The sequence below is a fragment of the Hylobates moloch genome, unplaced genomic scaffold, assembly GCF_009828535.3.
Source record: "Hylobates moloch isolate HMO894 unplaced genomic scaffold, HMol_V3 SCAFFOLD_24, whole genome shotgun sequence".
Taxonomy (NCBI): domain Eukaryota; kingdom Metazoa; phylum Chordata; class Mammalia; order Primates; family Hylobatidae; genus Hylobates; species Hylobates moloch.
Window position 1 is genome coordinate 26,308,583 of NW_026652299.1, and position 17,938 is coordinate 26,326,520.

The following is a 17,938-nucleotide window of genomic DNA, read 5'->3' on the forward strand; positions in this document are numbered from 1 at the left end:
AGGAGCGGGCGGCGGCGGCGGCGACTGCGGACGCGGAGGAAGGCCAGGAGCCGCAGGAGGAGCCGGAGGAAAGAGCGCGGGCCGCGCGGCGCGCCAGAGCCTCGGGAAGCCGCCTGCTCGCCGGCGGTAGGCGCTGCGCGGCGCCCGCCCGCCTCTCGGTCCCCTCTCTTGCCTGGCCCGCCCCGCCCCGGCTGGTCGGAGCCCTGGCACAAGGCAGCCAGCCGAGGGTCGCCGCGCCAGCCAAGGTGGGATGGGGGCCCACAGCCACCGCCCGGCGCCCGAGAGGCCACCTGCGTGCTAGAGGCAAACTTTTGTCTCCCTCGGTAAAGTTGCATTGGCCTTCTTTTGCTTGCTTTTCGTGGCGAAGCGCCTCCCACCTCGGCCAAGCGCGGGCCGACTGGGATGCTGCGCCGTCTCGGGGGGTCCCTCGGCCGGGTACCGGCGCCTAGGCCTTGGGATCGGGGCACTGGGCTTCGGGGGACTAGAGGCTAGTAGGCGCGACCCCGCTTGGGGCTCTGGACAAGCAGGGCGGGGACGTAAGGAGAGTCTTGGGGCTTGGAGCTCGTGGCCCGAGGTCGATGTTGCACCCTCTCCCTACCTGGGGGAGAGCACCACTCTTCTCGGGGTGCACAGCGGGCCGGCCTTCGCGCGCCGGCGGGGGGCTGTTTTTTCAGGGGGTGGAGGGTGGGCTCGGAGGCTGGGATGCTCCGAAGCTGCCGTAGGTGGGCATGGGAGCGTGTCTGCGGGCGTACTGAGCGCGGAGGGGCTGCAGCCAGCCACTTGAGAACTTCAAACTCCACTTCTCCGCGCTGCGCGTCCCGGAGCCCTGCCTTTCTTTCTTCCTTCCTCACTCCTTCCCCCCCCCCCCCCCCTTTGCCTCTCTCCTCCTCTCCTGCCCTCAGCCCTGAGATCCGCTTGACTTCCCAAAGGGATCCACACGTAATCCCTTGCCGGGTCCTCCGGTTCCCCCCGACCACCTCACTTTCATCCCTACCCCCTACTCATCGTCTCCCCCCACCCCCGACAATCTCTCAACAAGTATATTTGCTGAGGAATTTGAAAAATCCACTACTGCAACTTGATCTGTATGTGATGGATGGGGAGAGGCGCGGAGAGAGTTGGGCGCCAATCCTATTAAGGGTTTAGAGAGGGGAGTCTTTTCCCCGGACCGGGCGGGGGCGGGGAGCTGGGAGGGAGCGTGTGCTTGCGTGTGTGAGTGTGAGCGCGCCCGCCGCGCCGGGGAGCTGGGAGTCCACCCAGCTCGGCGCCTTTTCAGCCCGGCGGTAACTGCTGTCATTTCCTAGGAAACCCGACTTTTACCGCGCGGGGAGCTGGGGATGGAGCCCGTGCGCCTCACCCTGGGTGATCGGTCGCTGAGGCTCTCGGGGACCTCGAGCCCCCCGCAGGGTGCCTCTCTCCACTACCTTCTCTTTTGTGTAATTGTTCTGTGGCTCCTAGAGTTGATCCCAGCTGGAAAAGTAGACCTGTCCCTACTGTCTGGTCCCGCGCCCTGGGAGTCTTGTAGGCGCCCCTCTGTCCCCCAGCCCGGGCATCCCGCTCGGTGCGCGACCTCTGGCACGGGCTTTGCAGCTCGGTGGCCGCAGCGGTGTCCCGGGCCCCCTCTCCGCCGCCCTTGCCGGGCGTGTGAAGGTTTAATCCCAACAGCTTCAGATAAAGGGAGCAGTTGTAAAACGCTCATAGGCTGTTTGCAGACGAGGCTCTGGGGGATGTAGGAGAATTTGAAAGTAAACGTTTCCCTCGCAAGCGGCATAAAATAGTGTTTAAACAAATATTGTATTGGCATGCTCAGGGGGCTCGGTGCCAAAAAGTAAAGTAAATAAACTGTGAAATCCAAAATATACAGCGGGGAAAGCGGAGGAATAGGCGGGTTTGTCACAGGCCTCCCTGATGAGACCAGTTTGTTCCAGCCATCTCACCTGCCAGCTTTCTCTCCGCCCATTTCCTTACCTTGCTGGGAGTTCCCTTGGCTGGGTTTCCCTGTGTCTGGGGGCAGGCCCTCCCTGGGGCCTGGGAACGGCTTTGCAGTTGCTTGTTTAGAGGGAAGCTCACGGTGTGGCTACCTGGGCCAGACTCCGCAGGGAGGGGGGACACCCTGGCTATGCCTGGCCGCTTTGAGTTTGGAGGCTCTTTATTTAGGCTTTTCCCAGCTTCTGGTCTGTCCTGGGGCAGTCATTCTAGAATGTGGAATCCAGATCCATCAGGGGCCTTCTCTTCTTTTTGACTATGCTTCTTGTGCCTCTTTCTTCATCGTTCTTGCTTTTGTTTTCCTAGACTTGCTGCTTCTTTCTTGAGGGTTACAGGAAATTGTGGAGATATTTTTCCCTGGAATTCCCTCGAATTCCAATCAAGCCCAGCCATATGGAAAGTTGTCGCTTGTCTGATGAGTTTTAAAGTTAATTATATTCGGTAAGATTTAGGGTGGTTTTATTTTCTCCTCTGCTTCGAGAAATATGCCAGCTTCATGAAATTGTTTCGTGATTTTAGGGGATTTAAGCTAATAAAGGGAAGATCGTGCATTTGAAAGAGCCCCAGCTGCCCAGGAGGTATCCCTCAGGTGAACCAGCCTTCAGCTGGGCTAGCATCTGAGTGAGAGACTGTGGTCAGAACAGTCTATTTGCAAAGCCTCTTGGAGAGAATTAGAATTATAGGTAGAAAGAATTAGAATGATAGTAGAAAGAGCCTCCCAAGCCACCGAGGAAGAAGGTAAGACTGCTAGAGATGGTTTTATCCTCTGTGGGAATTGATCTGACTGAATTTGCAGAGGGTTCAGATTCCTTCAGCAGAGACTTCCGGGCTGCTCCCAAACTCACTCTGCTCCGGCCTTGAAGGGAACTGTTGTCTCGTGGCTTCATTGAAGCTTGTGTGGAGTTAGCGAGGCCCTTGTGGCCAGGCAGCCTTGGAGTGGAGTGCCGCTTCACTCTCCCAGGGATGCTCTGGTCCACTGGCGGAGACAGCACCGAATGGAGAGTCAATCCTTTGACTTGCTTGGTCAGAAGAGGGGGCCGTAGGGCTTCTGGTCAGCGGCTCATTGCCTGGCTGCGGGGGTCTTGGGGACTGTGTACTGTAGCTGGCTTGTTTGCACTGCAGACTGAAAAATACACAAATACTTCACGCTTTTTGTACTCCCACAAGTGCCCTGTACACAGTGCAGCCCCTGGGGCTGGATTAGCAAACCAGGGATTCAGCAGGCAGTCAGACAAAATTGGATATTTGCCTAATAAACACCCTTCTTCCATCGTCCCCCACCCCCGCCCCCGCCCCGGGGGTACTTCAGGGGAAAACTTCACTCCACAGATGCCAGCAGTTCCCTTTAAATGGGAGTAGGAGGTTGTCATGTGCACTTTGAAAGCCTGTGTGACCCCCCTCACACCCAGCTGGCTTGTTAAAGCCTAGAATCGGAGTCCTACATCCTTGTGTACTCTCTGGGTAGGGCAGCTGGCCTTTTCCTGGGGAACGTGTGTTTAGCCCAGCTTCCTTTCATCTGCATGGCGCTTGCGGCAGGGAGGTGGAGCAAACCAGCCTTGCTTCTTGGAGGCTGTGGGGAGGAGAAAGGGGTCTACCTGGGCCAGAGCCTGTTTCCTAGTGGACAAGGGGCAGCCAGGCCAGGTGGACCTCGCTGTGGACAGCTGCAGCTGTTCCCGCTGGGCCAGGGCCCTTTGAAAAGGAACCCGGGGGAGCACTTCCCCCCTTTCTTCTTTTCACCAAGTGTCAGCGGCATGGACAAGTGAAACACGTGAAGAATGCCAAAGAGAGAAACAGTGTTCTCAGATTCCAGAAAATTCAGAGGCAGAATAGATGATTGTACCAACAACCAGAATGTACAGTGATTTCAATTGCTCCTGAAATTGCTCCTGTACTTCTAAAGAAATCAGGGAGGAAAAACTGCTCTCTAATTGTTTCCTCAGGCTTGTTTAACAGATTTGAGAAAGGGTCATCTGACATTGATGTTTGAGAGTGTCCTTTGAAAAAGAGTGGCACCTTCAACACTTTTCTGGTTTTCAAATAAACACACAACACCGGATTCAACATTAATCATTTTCTCTAAAATTAATTTGAGGGTTTGCTGTGGAATATCAAGAATTAAAAAAAAATAAATCATTGATTATTATTTTTAGGTTTAGAGGATGACAAAAGCATCCTTAACCCACGAAAGTGTATTTAAAACCTGGGAAAATGCACAGATGATAACAGTACACTTTCTGCGCATTTAATATCTTACTTTCCCCCAATTCTTTCATCAGCACAGTAATTCTCAATAATCCTGTTTGTGTTGTTTCTGGTTTCTTAAAAAACATACACATGGGGGAAAGTAACTCATTTAAGATGTGACCAAAGAGTACTTATTAAACTGTTTTGGGGATTTGAGTTTAAATTGAGTAATGTTTTGTGTGTGTGCTTGCACATGTGTGTTGTTTAAAAAAAAAAAACAGGTTGCTGGGAAGTGTGTTTTAACTGTGAGTGCCGGGTTTCAGCTATTAGCATAAGAAAACAAGTTTTAGTGCGTTTGCCATTGTCTTGAATGAAGAGTTCAGCAAAGGGAAGGAAAGCCGCAAAAGGGTGATGGTCCATTGAGATTCTTCTGCAGCCCCGAGCTCGTCATCTGCCTCTGAAATCTGTGATCGGATATCACTTTTATCTTGCTTTTCCATTCTCTGGCCTTTTTCACACGTTCACTTTTGTCAAGGTTTATTGATTATGTTTTCTTCTCTACAAATCTGTGGAAAATTTAATGAACCAAAAACAGCAGTGAAATAAAGGGGACTTTTTATTCATTAGCACGGGATTGGGATTGATTCTCCTCTTTGGGCAGCCGAGGGCCCCAGGCCTCCTGCAGGCAGCTAGAGGGAGGAGGGAGGGTGGCCCGGCTGCGGGCTGAGGCGGGGACTCTACAGGCCTGTGGCGGGGACTCTACAGGCCTTTGGCCTCCAGGCTGAGCAGCACGGGCGCAGTCCTGCACTCCTGTCCCAAGTGAACTCTGAAAGCTTGTCCGCGATGGCTGTGCCGGTTGAGCCTGTATGCAACCACGCCGCAGCCCTCATCCGCCATGTCCTCCTGGGTCCTGGTTCAGTGGGCTTGGGGGAGGTGGGGCGGGGGGGTGTTGTTTGTATTTCCCAGACTTACAAAGCATTTGAGTGCTGGGCCTTCCCTGGGACACAGTTAAGTATCTCCCTTCCTCCAGACCCAGCTCAAACCTGTAATTAAGCAAAGCGCCTGATGTGATTACGCTTTGCTGACTCGGCTGGGTTTGGAGCCATTCCCTCTAGGAAACAGGGTGAACTCTTGCTCTTCCCAGAGGTTTCCTGGGCAGCTTGTGGTGCACCTCTATTGTACACATGTCCGCCTGTCCCCCTCCTTTGGCTCTCTTCCTCTCCCTTCAGCTATCTGTCCTTTCTTTCTTTTTCTTTCTCCTTACGCCTTCTCTCTCTTCTGTCCTGCCCCCACCCCGTCTTCTCTCTGGGTCTCTCCTTTCTCTCCCTCTCCGTTCTCTCTCCCCGTCTCCTTTCTTCTCTTTCCCTCCGTTTCCCCCTCCTCCGTTTCCTCCGCCTTCTCTCTCCCTCTCTTTTCTATCTTTTCTCATCTTTTCCCATCTTTCCCTCCCGTTCGCTCCGCCCTTCCCCGCCCCCGCCGTCTGGACCTTCCCCTCCCTCCGGGCCGGCTTTTCCGCCCCGCGGAGCGCTGGCGGGCGAGGCCGCGTGTCCGGGCGGCGCCGACCGTGCCGCGGCCGGGGAACATTCCGTGCCCCGAGCGCCCCGGGCCCGCGGCTGCGGCCCTCCCACCTGCGCGCCGGCCTGGTTTGCAGCTCCCGAACAATGGCCACATTGTCGCGGCCGCACACCGGCCGCCGCCGGCGAGTGGCGGGAGGCCGGACTCTGCTCGTGGCGAGTCGGAAAGAAAGCCAGCGGGCCAGGTCCCCACAGCCGCGCCCGGAGCGCGCGAGCGGCTCCCACCCGGGAAGGGCGCGGGTTCCGAGGGGCGCCCCGGGTCTTCCTCGACCCGGTTTCCCATTGGCCTGCCCTCTTGCCTGCTTCCCCAGGAGGAGTTTCCAGTTGCCTTTACAGCTGGCGAAGTGAATGAGAGCACTCCACGGGAGCCGGGAGAGAGAGAGGCCCCGTGACCAAACTTTTGATGGCGTCTGAAACTTTTTCTGTAAGGCATCTGCAGACAGTAATCACTAAGGCCGCCTTCTGCCCTTGTCCACTCCCGGCGACGGGAAAGGAAGGGTGGTCCTCTCTTCCATTCGTCTTGACCTGTAGGGATTCGAAACCTCTAAGCGCTCAGAAAAAAGATCTTTGAATGCCTGATGTTAAAAGAGCATCCCTGGGTCCAAGATAGCCCCTTCAGCAGACGCTTAGCAATGCTTCTTTGTGTGCTGGACAATGCAGTAAGTCAGCCAGACTTTTGAGCCACATTTATAAGGAACTGTAAGGGCCGCTCAAGTACACTTGTGCTAAGTTGAATTGATTGAAATTTAATGGCGGTTAGTGGCGATGAATGGTAATGATTTTCCAGCGTATCCTTGGCATACTTGACATTAATAACTGGAGTGTGTGTGTACGCACGCCGAGAGCCCGCCACACACGTGAGGCCGTAGCATTATTCATTTTCCGAGGTGCCAGTCCTTTCTCTCCTCAAATCCTTTTCCGTCTCACCATAATTCAGTTGTTAGGATGACTTTTTTTTAAAAAAAAAAGGAAAGAGGGAAAGAGAAAAATCTTTCTCCACTGAGCGCGTACATCATGTCAACATAATTTTGAGCTCATGATTTCTTTTCAATTCCTACATAAATCAGCTTCTAATATATAGAATGTGATGAATTTGTTTTAGCTGCCACCATGAATTAGTGTTATGCAAATAGAAGCTGTACAGGTGAAATGATTTACTTGATAATTTCAACTTCTAATATTTAAACTCATTCATTATGTTGGAGTTAAAAAAAGCAAGTCCATATTTTTAAACCTGAGATGGGGAGATTAGTATGCAAATATTTGCAGTGCAGCAGCCCTTGATGACCAGAAAAGAGCTCTTAATTTGTTGATTCTCTGGGAATCTGCAGCTCACCATACCAAGTGGCCTAAGGAGCAGGGGAAAGAAGGCTTACCAAGTTTTGTCTGGGGGAGGACACAAATGCATTTACGTATTCCATCGTGACCATCAATGTACCATATCCAGTGGGACTGAACTCTCTCGGCTTTGGGGACGAAGGAAGCTTCCCATTTGAATTCATCTTGAAGAATAACTGTAACTGCCAGGTAGAGAAGGGTAAAGGGCTCTGATGTGCCACCTCCCCCCTCCCCTTCCTGCTTCTTTGTCCTTTGTCCTTTGCTAGTTAAGACCATCTTAACACTGTACTTCCAGGGTTTTGGGAGGCTGAGATGGAAGGATTGCTGGAGGCCAGGAGTTCGAGGCCAGCCTGGGCAACATAGCGATACGCTGTCTCTACAAAAAAAAAAAAATAATAAAAAAAGAAATCATCTTAAGAGCCAGTCATTAAACACCTGCCTATGAAGGTGACCCTGGTGTAGAAAGTTGGGCCAGAGGACTACCCAGATAACTGTTAGGAAGACTTTCTTATATATACTATCCTTCCCGACTGTTTTCCTCTGAAAGAAGCTGAGGAAATGCACAGGAGTGATGGATGGCTGCACTATAAAGATAATTAGCCCGAACCCCTTGGAGTTATCCCCAGGGACAGGGAGACCCAGCCACTCAATAGCTGGATGACCCTGTGCAAGTTGCTTTGCCTATCTCTGGGAGGGGGGTGGGGCTTGGTAGATGTCATCTCTCAGGTCCTCCCAGCTTCAAAACCCTCAGAGCTAGCACACCCTGCCCGCTGGACAGCTGTCTCTAAGAGTCAAGACAGTGGGTAGGGTGGGAAGATCAGAGTCTGGGGAAAGGGAGGGTCTTGGGTACCCTCTGGGGAGAGTTGGGTGCCTCTCAAGGAATATGTCCTGCCTCTCCTTGCTGGCCACTCTTCCTAGCCAGCCGCTGTGCTCAGGTACCTCTGGGATGTGGTCACAGGGTCAGTGTAAATGGGAGTGGCCTTGGGAACATTGGTAGAGAGCTGGAAGCTTGTGATGGTCTTTTCAGACTTTCCCCGAGGCTGAAGATCAGTGAAGGAAGGGCTGACACATAAGTTTGTCTTGGATCTCTGAAGATGATAAGGGTGGAGTTTTGACTTCACTTCTCAAAAAATTGAGGTCGTTGCAGTCTGATGACAGGTTGAAGGCACATCACTCAGACGTTTCTGCAGACAGCCGTGGGTTGTGCTGTCATGATACATTGTGTGTGTCCAGGCAGTGACAGTATATTTAGGGCTGGCCCTCGCTGTCTGTGGAGATCAAGGTGAGGGGACATCTCTGGTGCTCTTGGGCTTGAGAGAATGCATATGTTGCCTTGTTTATGTACTGAAAGAAAAAATTGGACTCAGCTACTCAGTTACTTCCATACTTTTCAGGTATGTGAATCAATAGTTGGAACAGGATTGTAGGGTTTGAATGTAATTCAGGTACATTCATCTATCGAAGATGTGGTACATAATATAGTAATTTACATACACAGTATAGTATGTTAGATTACCCTTCCTGCTGTTCAGTGTGAATGAGGGATGTGCAACATGTGTATTTATGCTGATAGACATTTATATGGCTAAAACGTTAACTACCAGATTCCTTTAGAATTAATTTTTTTCTTCTCCTAAAATGTGCTTGTACCCAAGAACAAGAAATTAGTTAATAGAGGCACATCTGAGAATAAGGCTGCAAAGGTCTCTAGGTGGGGTTCGTGGGCCTCCTGGTGGATGGGATTCAGGTGGGAAGCTTGTTAAATATTGCAGAATCTTAGGTTCCCCAGGGAGAACCCATTGAATGAGAACTCCTGCAGAGTGGGTCCAGGAATCTGCATTTTATCCAGGATTTTTAGGGTGGGGTGATGAGGAATAATGTCTTTTTACTATGATGTCCCTCAGATCTGGGACAGTCCAGGAATGGATTATCAGCCAATTGCAGCACTTGCAGCTGCCTGGACAGCTGTTGCAGCAAGGAAACTAGCTGAAAACAGAGGTGCTTCTGCTCCGAAACAGCTCTGAGAAGTAGGCTCTAGGGCAGGGTCTCTCTTTCACAGGACAGTGGCTGAGACTGTAAGGTGGCTCTGGTGGTTACTTGCTTTTACTGGCCCCCAAGAGAAGCAAGAGAGTATATGAAGTTAACATGTTGGTTTATGTGCTGTAGGTTCTGTCCCAAGTGTCCCTGGGATGTCTCCTTTCTTTTTCCATGTAAGGAACTGCAGCGCCATCAGAATGCTTTGTGGCTGAAGTGGGACCAGTTTGGCATTGGACAGTTTGAGTAGGTCTTTTGGAAGTTTGACCCACACTTGGTTGGGTTGAAGGGCCTGCCTTGTGGACACCTTTATGGTCCCTAAGAAAAGTAGGGAGGAGACAGATTGTCCGACAGGAGTGAAGTTGCAGGAGAGGATGCTGTGTGGTGGCGTCAGGCCTGGGAGCTGGAAGGAGCCTGCCCTGAGGGTGAGCAGAGCCCTCACTCATGATCAGGGGCCTGGGAACAGACTTTTCCTGTCACTACGATCCTGCAGGCCTTGGAGACCTGGGCTCTTCCACACCCGCAGCTGTCACCATGTGGGGTGGCTTCTGGGGCTTTGATTCGTACAGTTCTGCACTGCAGACTTCATTTGCTTGATGCTAATGTTATAAGTGCACGTGGGCCAGGACTTCAAGAGTGCATGGAAGAACACATTGGAAACATCTGAAATTGCGATGTGGGTGGGTCCTCATCCACCCTGCAGCTGGTTCACCTGGTGGCCATGTGGTGGGATTTTCTGGTCTGAAGAGGCTCAGGATTCCTTCTGTCCACATTTTTGCAGTTCTTCTGTGCAGGCAGACATGTACGGTAGATTGCAGGCTCTTCCTGACACTAGGGGCCCCATGAGAAGGGAGGTGGGATGTGGGCTGGTGCAATTTCCATCTCATTTGGGTCTCTGGTGTGCAAGACCTGGGTGCTGCATCCTTCTGCAGGTGCAGCCCTCAGCCCCTGGGCCCGTAGGACCTGGTGCCCAGCCCAGCTGTTTTACCAAGAGCAGCGGAGGCCCCTTGATCCAGTGCATTGCTTCTTCAGTGCCATCTCTCTCTGTCTTCAAGGGGCCACCTTGCATGGGTGGTCAGGAAAAGCTGGAGCAGGGCTCAGCTTACAAAAGATTGACAGCTCCTTTGGAAGCCTGGGTGGGCTGGGCTTCTGGGTCCCAAGCCTGCCCTGGTGGTGGAAGGCCTGTTCTCATGCTTACAGTGATTGTGGCAGTGGGAAGTGAAGCTCCCAGACCGGTGCCTGGCAGCCTTGTGGAGCATCTGTGTCCACCTTGAGCTGCACCCCCCCAGAAGCTGCCCAGCCACCTGCCCAGCCAGAAAGTAGAAGGCCTGAGAGAGGCCTGAGTCTGTCCACTCCCCAGCCAACTCTCCTCCCCTGTGGGTGCCTCTGGTTTCCCCAGTGGCCCAGGGCCATGCCTATCCCTCTTTCTTCTGCTTCTGTTTTCTTGGGTTTTCCTTTATTTAAGTTTGAAGATCCATCTCTTTGCTGGGCTCTGGTCTCTGTATTCAAGGTCTGGACTCTGGTTTAGCACTTGGATTCAAGCAAACCTCTTTCTCCTGATGTAAAAATACTAAAAACAGCAGCAAAACATTATTTGCCCCCAAAGATTTTAAAATGAAGACATACCTTTTTATTGAAAATGTAAAATAAGGAGAAGCAGAAAAGGGAAAACTTGGTTAAATTTCCTCCCAGTCTCTGTTTTTTAATATAAAATTTTTTTTTGCTCTATCCTTTCTTACAAAATTGAGGTTACATTAATACATAATCCATTATATCATGGAGATCTTTCATGTTATTAATAATTTTTGTTAGTGTGATTTTTATTGGCTACATAATATCCCTTTGTCTGCCTCTCTCGTATTTTATTTTATCATCCTTATACCGTTGGGCATTTAGATTGTTCCTAGTTTTTGTTATTATAGATAATACTGGGATAGACATCCTTGTGTCTGAATGTTTACCTGAAATTCTCTTTCCTTAGATTCCCAAAAGTGGAATAACTTAGCTAGAATATTTGGACAGCTGTTTTTCAGGCCCTTGTTAGGCCTTAATGGAGTTCCAGCAGTATATACCTAGCTTTGGGGAAGAGATGGGAGGTGCTAGCTAGAGGTTTTCGGAACAGCTATGTACAAGCCAATGTAAGACAATTACTGAGTGCCTTCTGCATGCTCAGACACACGCAAGCCACTTGCAAAATAGGGCCTCAGTTTGCAGATGGGTAAACAGGGCCTCAGAGACACTGGCAAATCTCCACGTTCACCTGGGCAGTGGGGGCAGAGCTCTGAGCAGAATCAGGTTTGCTGACCCCCAAGCAGGACCCTCTCCCAGAGTTGGCTCCTGAGGGCTGCCCTGGGAGCAGCTGGTTTGCCTCAAGCAAGGGCTATAGCACTGATTTCTCAACTGGGCAGTGTCTCCAGGGAGCATTTGACCTGTCTGGACACATTTTAGGGGAATGCTATTGGTATTTAGTGTGTACAGGCCAGGGATGCTGCTAAACATCCTGTAAACCACAAGGCAGCCCACGACAAAGAATTTTCAGCCCAAATGTCAGCAGTGCTGCTCTCCAGAAACTCTGGGTGGGGGCACATCCCCTACTGACACAACAGGACTCTGCCACTGGGGCTTCCCAGGGACTCCGACAGTGGGGCTGTCAAAGCAGGCAGCAGTACTTTATTCAAACCTAGTTCTCACACCAGGCTGGAAATCTTAAACCTTTTCTGTGCCTTGAATTTGAAACAGTGTGGCAGGTGCCATCAAGAGGAATTCCTTGTGTAATCCATCAGTCAATCAGCCAGTACTTACTGGAACATCTGTTATGTGCCTGGCACTTATTAAGCTCATGGCTGTAGGCACACCTTGCTAACTTAGTTACGGCAGTCTCCGAAATCCCAGCAGGTTTCTCAAATGTGCGTCTTCCTCCTTATCCCCCTTGCCTAGGAGGGAGCCTACTTTAGGAAAGGCATGATCTGGAAAGGCATCATGGGAATATTGGCCAGGAGCAGGAATTGCCCCCAAACTGTTTTCCCCAAGACCCTGGATAGGTCTGTTTTCCTGGCTCCAGGCTGACAAATTTCCACTTCACAATGAATTTTCTGTTGAGCTATGCCTGCAGCTACTAGTCAGAGAATGCAGAGTTCTGTCAGTATAATGAAAAGCCCCAGAGTGAAGGCCTTGAGCAGTGGCTCTTTTAATTAACCAATTTGCCTGAGCAGTTTGGAAGGCTTCCTCCAAGAGAGGGCCAGACTGGGTCTTCCAGAAGGAGGACTTTGCCAGCAGAGGGGTTGGGGAAGGAAGGGCAGTCTGGGCAGAGGAACTCATAGGGCAAGTGCTGGACAGGGTGTGGCATTTCTGGAGCCTCTGGTATGTGGGAGGGTCAGCGTGGGGTTGCCTCCAAGGGGCGGCTTTGTGGTCCCCCAGGGTGACTCCTCTGCCTACCCATGGTTTAGCTTCAGGTCATGGGACATAAATGTGCAGAGGGCCCAGGTTCTTTCCGAGGCTGGAACATTTGGGATCCTGATGTGCAGCAATGCGATTGATCATCAGCTTTGCCTTCTCATTCTCCCCATCTTGGGTTTTAGCTCAGTTTCTAAAGTTATATCTTTCTGTCTGGTGGGTGGTGGTTCTCAGAATGCTCTCTACTATGATCCCCAGTCAAGATTATAGATTGAGATTAAGATTTTAGTGATCTTGCATTCTCCATCCATCCATCCATCCGTCCATCCATCCTCAATCCATCATCATCCATCCATCCATCCACTCATTCATCCATCCATCTACCCATCCATCCATCCATCCATCCACCCACCCACACTTCCACCCATCCATCCATCATACATTCATTGACTGCAAGGATTTTAAAGGCTTTTGCTGTTGGTCCTTAGTGTACCCTTCCTCCCCATCCATGAAGCCAAGGGTCGTGTCCTCTGTAAAGTATTTCCTACTACAGCCCTAGGCTCTCACTTGTCTCTGGGATTTCCCTTGCTTATAACACTCATTAATACTGCCTTGCCACTGTCTATTTGTGCTTAACACATGTTTGTTTATAAATGAATTTTGGGAAATGTTTCAAGGGAAGAAAATGGCATTTTTCCATTTTCTTTGACATCTCTCTTAAAAAATATAAGTTAACCAGGTAGTCTCCAGATTGACCTCCTTGGTTTGAGAAAGCGAGCACAATTGTTAATTAGTGATTAGTTTTAATATAGTAGAGCTGTATTTAAAAAAAAATCTAAGCATGTGGTATAGTTCATTTGGACCCCACACATAATCTCTTTGTACAATATTCTTATGCCCTTTGGAGGGATCTTAGGTGGGAGGCAGGATGTTTTGGTGGATGAGGAATTGGAAACTTGGTGAGATAAGCAGAGTTCCAGGCTGGCTTTGCCTGTGAGTTAACATGAGACCTCAGGCGGCAGGCCATTGTGCCTCTCTGGGTCTCCGCTTGTTCATTTCTCAGGACAAATCTTTTCTAGGACTCTGTAAGCTATGACAGTCAAAGCCTGGGATCATAATTGCTCTGTTCGTGATTACAGAGGGTTGTATTTGGAGTTTTTAGACTCATTGACAGTCGTCTCACTGATGTACTTGAATAAGGCAGCAGCCCCTGACCTTAGTAGTCCCTCGAGAAGTGCTCATGTCTTTAAATGCTGTTGCATCATCTCAAGAGGGGGACCTTGGAGACCAAGTGCCGCATCAGCCCCCACCACTAGGTATAGGACATGTATCATGCAGTGGTGACAGCCTGATGCAGTCAGTATTATCACTAGCATTTTACAGATGCCACTGAGGCTTTGTGGTTTTATTGGAGTTGCTTTAAGTCCCAAAGATAGAACATCAACGTCACAGCTCCCTCTCCTCCCTGGGGTCTGTTTCTCATCCACCAGGATATCTACAGGGACATGAGGCTCTGCCTCATCCTCTGGGGGGAGGGCAGGGCGCAGGCTTTGTCTCAGCAGAGACACCCTCTGCCTGGGTGGCCCCATGTGTCCCTGTCATGAGCCTCAGCACCTCCCACTCCAGGAGGAGATCCACTCGTTCCTTCTGTGTCCCCAGCTCTCTCAGAGAGGGCTGAGGCTAGTTCTTTCCCAGGCTAGCTCAATACCCCCTTTTGGGGGCAAGTTTGGGTGCTGCACTTCCACATAAGCCAGCAGGGCATCAGTTTGGCCCCAGAGCCAGTGCTCCCCCGAGGGGGACTGTCCAGCTGTGGCATGGCCATTGGGAAGGGACAGGTGCATCAGCCCCTTCATTGGGAAGATTCTGTGGAGCAAGGGGCTCAGAGCAGGCACTGGAGATAGACTGCAGATCCAGCTCTGGCCTGCCATCTTCTCATCTGTAAAATGAGGATAACTCTAAGACCCATCTCAGGGTAAAAGAGTTAGTATGAGACAAGTACCTGGTGCATAGTAAGCACATAATAAATCTTGGTTGTTATTATTAAAAAGGCAGTCTGTGTGGGCACGATATATTTGGCAGCTACCACTCTAGTGACTCATTTGGGCTCTCGTTAGGCAAAGTCCTCATTCTCATTTAGCACGCGCTGCTGGTTTACACCATAGTTCCCATCTTGCTGGGCCTTAACAAGGAAAGACATCCTGGCCGGGAGCAGAGCCTGCCCTTCTCAGAACCTGGATACTTCTGCGCTCTTTTCTGTGGCCAGGAAAGGGGTCCGATGTTTACCAGGGAGCGCTTCTAAGATGTGCCTGGTACAGCATTTTACCTTTCCACCTTCATGCTGCTGGAGGCTGCACTGGGCCCGAGGGGGATGCCCCGGTACCGCCTGCCTCTACCTTGCTCTGCAGAGGCCTCTCCAAAGCGGGCCTTCCAGCCAGATCCCTCTGGAAGCCAGGATGGTGGCCCCCAACTCTGCTCCAGCTGTGGAGACTGTTGCCGGTTGGAAAAGGTACACGTGGCCTCCTGAGGGTACTGACTGTTTGGCTCCCACAGGGCCAGCCCCCTGCAGCTACTCAATGTGAATTCTGAAGGATAGGACAGCTGGAAACGGCCCTGGAAGGATCCCTTGCCCAAAATTGGCCTTTTCCCATCTTTACCCCAACTTAGGGATCATGATGGCCCAAATATTAAAATAACATTTGTTCTTCTAGATTTTTTTTTCTGTTTTATCTTTTGGGCCTGTTTAATTCTAGTCTTTTTTTTCCTGTGAATATTTATCCTTTCCACCGTTCTCCCCTTTCCCCCAAACTTTACAGATTTTAGATTGTATGGTTTACAGTTTTGCATCTCATACTTTTTACTTAATACTTTTTGATAAGCATTTGTAGTGGCCCTGACAAAATGATTACTCTATTTTGGACATAAAAGCCAATTTTTCTTTATCATAAGTAATTATTCTCCAAACACGCTTGTATATGAATACTCTGAGATTATTAGTGTGCATAACTTTCTCTTTTAAATAAAAGCAGATCTTTTATAAAATAATTATGAGAAAATTCTTTAAAAGAGGAAAAGAAGGCATTCTGGACTCCAGGCCCACGTTGGTGTTCTCTGTGGGTAATGCCCTAGCATCTTGGTGAGTTCCTTCTCGGCCTTTCTCTATTTATGTTTATGAATATCTTCTGGGCTCTTGGGATCATAGCACACATATTGTTTTGCAATCTTAACACTGTATTAGTGTCATGTTTTCCCACAGATACGTCTTTGACCACATTGTTTGAATACATTTCTAGAGGTAGAATTCTTGATCAAAGGTGAGATCATGTTTAAGGCTCTTTATTCATGTTTCTGGGCAAGTGATTAAAAATGTAACTACCAAGGGGAAGGCGGCCCATGAAGCCAGTTTCTTTCTGATGCAAACGCAATACAAAAGGTTAAACCTGCAGAAATGTATAGTGTTGAGTGAGGAGGAACCCCACTAGAGAGAACGGCTGATAGTGAGTATGCCTGTGTCTCCATTTCTCCATTGATATAGACCAGTGTTTTATTATTATCATTTATTTTTACACCAGTGGGATCATACTACTACAGTGTTTGGCAGTTTGCTTTCTTTGTGGTCATTTAGCAATATGTCTTGGCATTCTATCCACGTGTGTACATGTATGTATATGTGTGTAGATCAACTTCACTCACTTTTTTTCTCGCCTATCTTTAATTTTTTTTTTTTTTGAGACGGAGTCTCTCTCTGTTGCCCAGGCTGGAGTGCAATGGCGCGATCTTGGCTCACTGCGACCTCTGCCTCCCGGGTTCAAGCTGTTCTCCTGCCTCAGCCTCCCGAGTAGCTGGACCACAGGCACCTGCCACCATGCTTGGCTAACTTTTTTGTGTTTTTAGTAGAGATGGGGTTTCACCGTGTTAGCCAGGATGGTCTCAATCTCCTGACCTCGTGATCTGCCCACCTCAGTCTCCTAAAGTGCTGGGATTACAGGAGTGAGCCACCGCACCTGGCCCTATCTTTAATTTTTATTTATACTTATTTATTGAATAGTAATATACCTACATGGTTAATAATTTCAGAAAGCATGAAGTTATACATACATTATAAAGTTTTCATACCACTGCTGTAGCCTAGCCACCCAAAACCTCTCAAGAATGCTAGTTTTTTGTGTATCCTTCCTGAAATAAGTTTTGTGTAAGTGGCATGGAAATGAGTATACATAATCTTTTTTACTTTTTTGTACACAAATGGAAGCATATTTTACAGCCTGTATTGGAACTTGCCTTTTTCACTCACCTTTTCCTGTAAGCACATAAACAGCTTCCCATTCCATGTGTCTGGGCGGGATACCACTCTATAACCATACAGTGGTATGGTTATACATACCATCGGTTATTTAGTAGCTATTGATGAACATTTGCCACTATAAACAAGGTTGCATTGAATAACCTTATGTCATTTCACATACATGAATATCTCTTTGTAGATAAATTCCTAGAACTTCTGGGTGTAAAACTTCTGGGTATAAGGGTGGGTGTTTTTTTTTTCTGTACTTTTTTTTTTTTTTTTTTTGAGACAGAGTCTCACTCTGTTGCGCAGTCTGGAGAGTGCAGTGGCACGATCTCAGCTCACTGCAACTTCTGCCTCCCGGTTCAAGGGATCCTCGTGCCTTAGCCTCCCAAGTAGCTGGGATTATAGGCATCTGCCACCACGCCCGACTAATTTTTGTATTTTCAGTAGAGACAGGGTTTCGCCATGTTGGCCAGGCTAGTTTCAAACTCGTGACTTCAGGTGATCTACCTGCATCGACCTCTGAAAGTGCTGGGATTACAGGTGTGAGCCACTGTGCCTGGCCTCTCCACGGATTTTAATCTTTGCAGTTTGATAGAAGAAAAAATCTGGTTGTTTCGATTTTCATTTTTTAGCATCAGTAATATTAAATATTTAAATACTTTATTTTCCATTGTATTTCCCTGTGTGTTTGTTAGTTGCTTGTGTTTCTTAGCAATTTTTCCATCAGTGTCTTTGTTTTTTCTTAAAGATTTGTATGTTTATCATAAATTAAAGCTATTTCCAGGCTGGGTGCGGTGGCTCACGCCTGTAATCCCAGCACTTTGGGAGGCCGAGGCGGGCGGATCAGGAGGTCAGGAGATCAAGACCATCCTGGCTAACAGGGTGAAACACCGTCTCTACTAAAAATACAAAAAATTAGCCGGGCATGGTGGCGGGCGCCTGTAGTCTCAGCTACTCGGGAGGCTGAGGCAGGAGAATGGCGGGAACCCGGGAGGCGGAGCTTGCAGTGATCTTGGCTCACGCCACTGCCCTCCAGCCTGGCCAACAGAGGGAGACTCCATCTCAAAAAAAAAAAAAATCTATTTCCTCTGCTTCTCACATGTTACAAACATTTTTTCTTGGGCCATCTCTATTAAAATTG

The 17,938-nt window shown here is 49.4% G+C and overlaps 1 protein-coding gene across 1 annotated transcript in view; it reads left to right on the forward strand.

The window, feature by feature from the left end:
* The first annotated feature begins 253 nt into the window (after window positions 1–253).
* Window positions 254–17,938, forward strand: part of GLI2 (GLI family zinc finger 2) — a 255,836-nt gene continuing 238,151 nt past the window's right edge. Inside the window, exon 1 of the mRNA XM_032145841.2 lies at window positions 254–323. The gene's annotated coding sequence lies outside the window, so the exon portion shown is untranslated. The remainder of the gene's footprint in view (window positions 324–17,938) is intronic.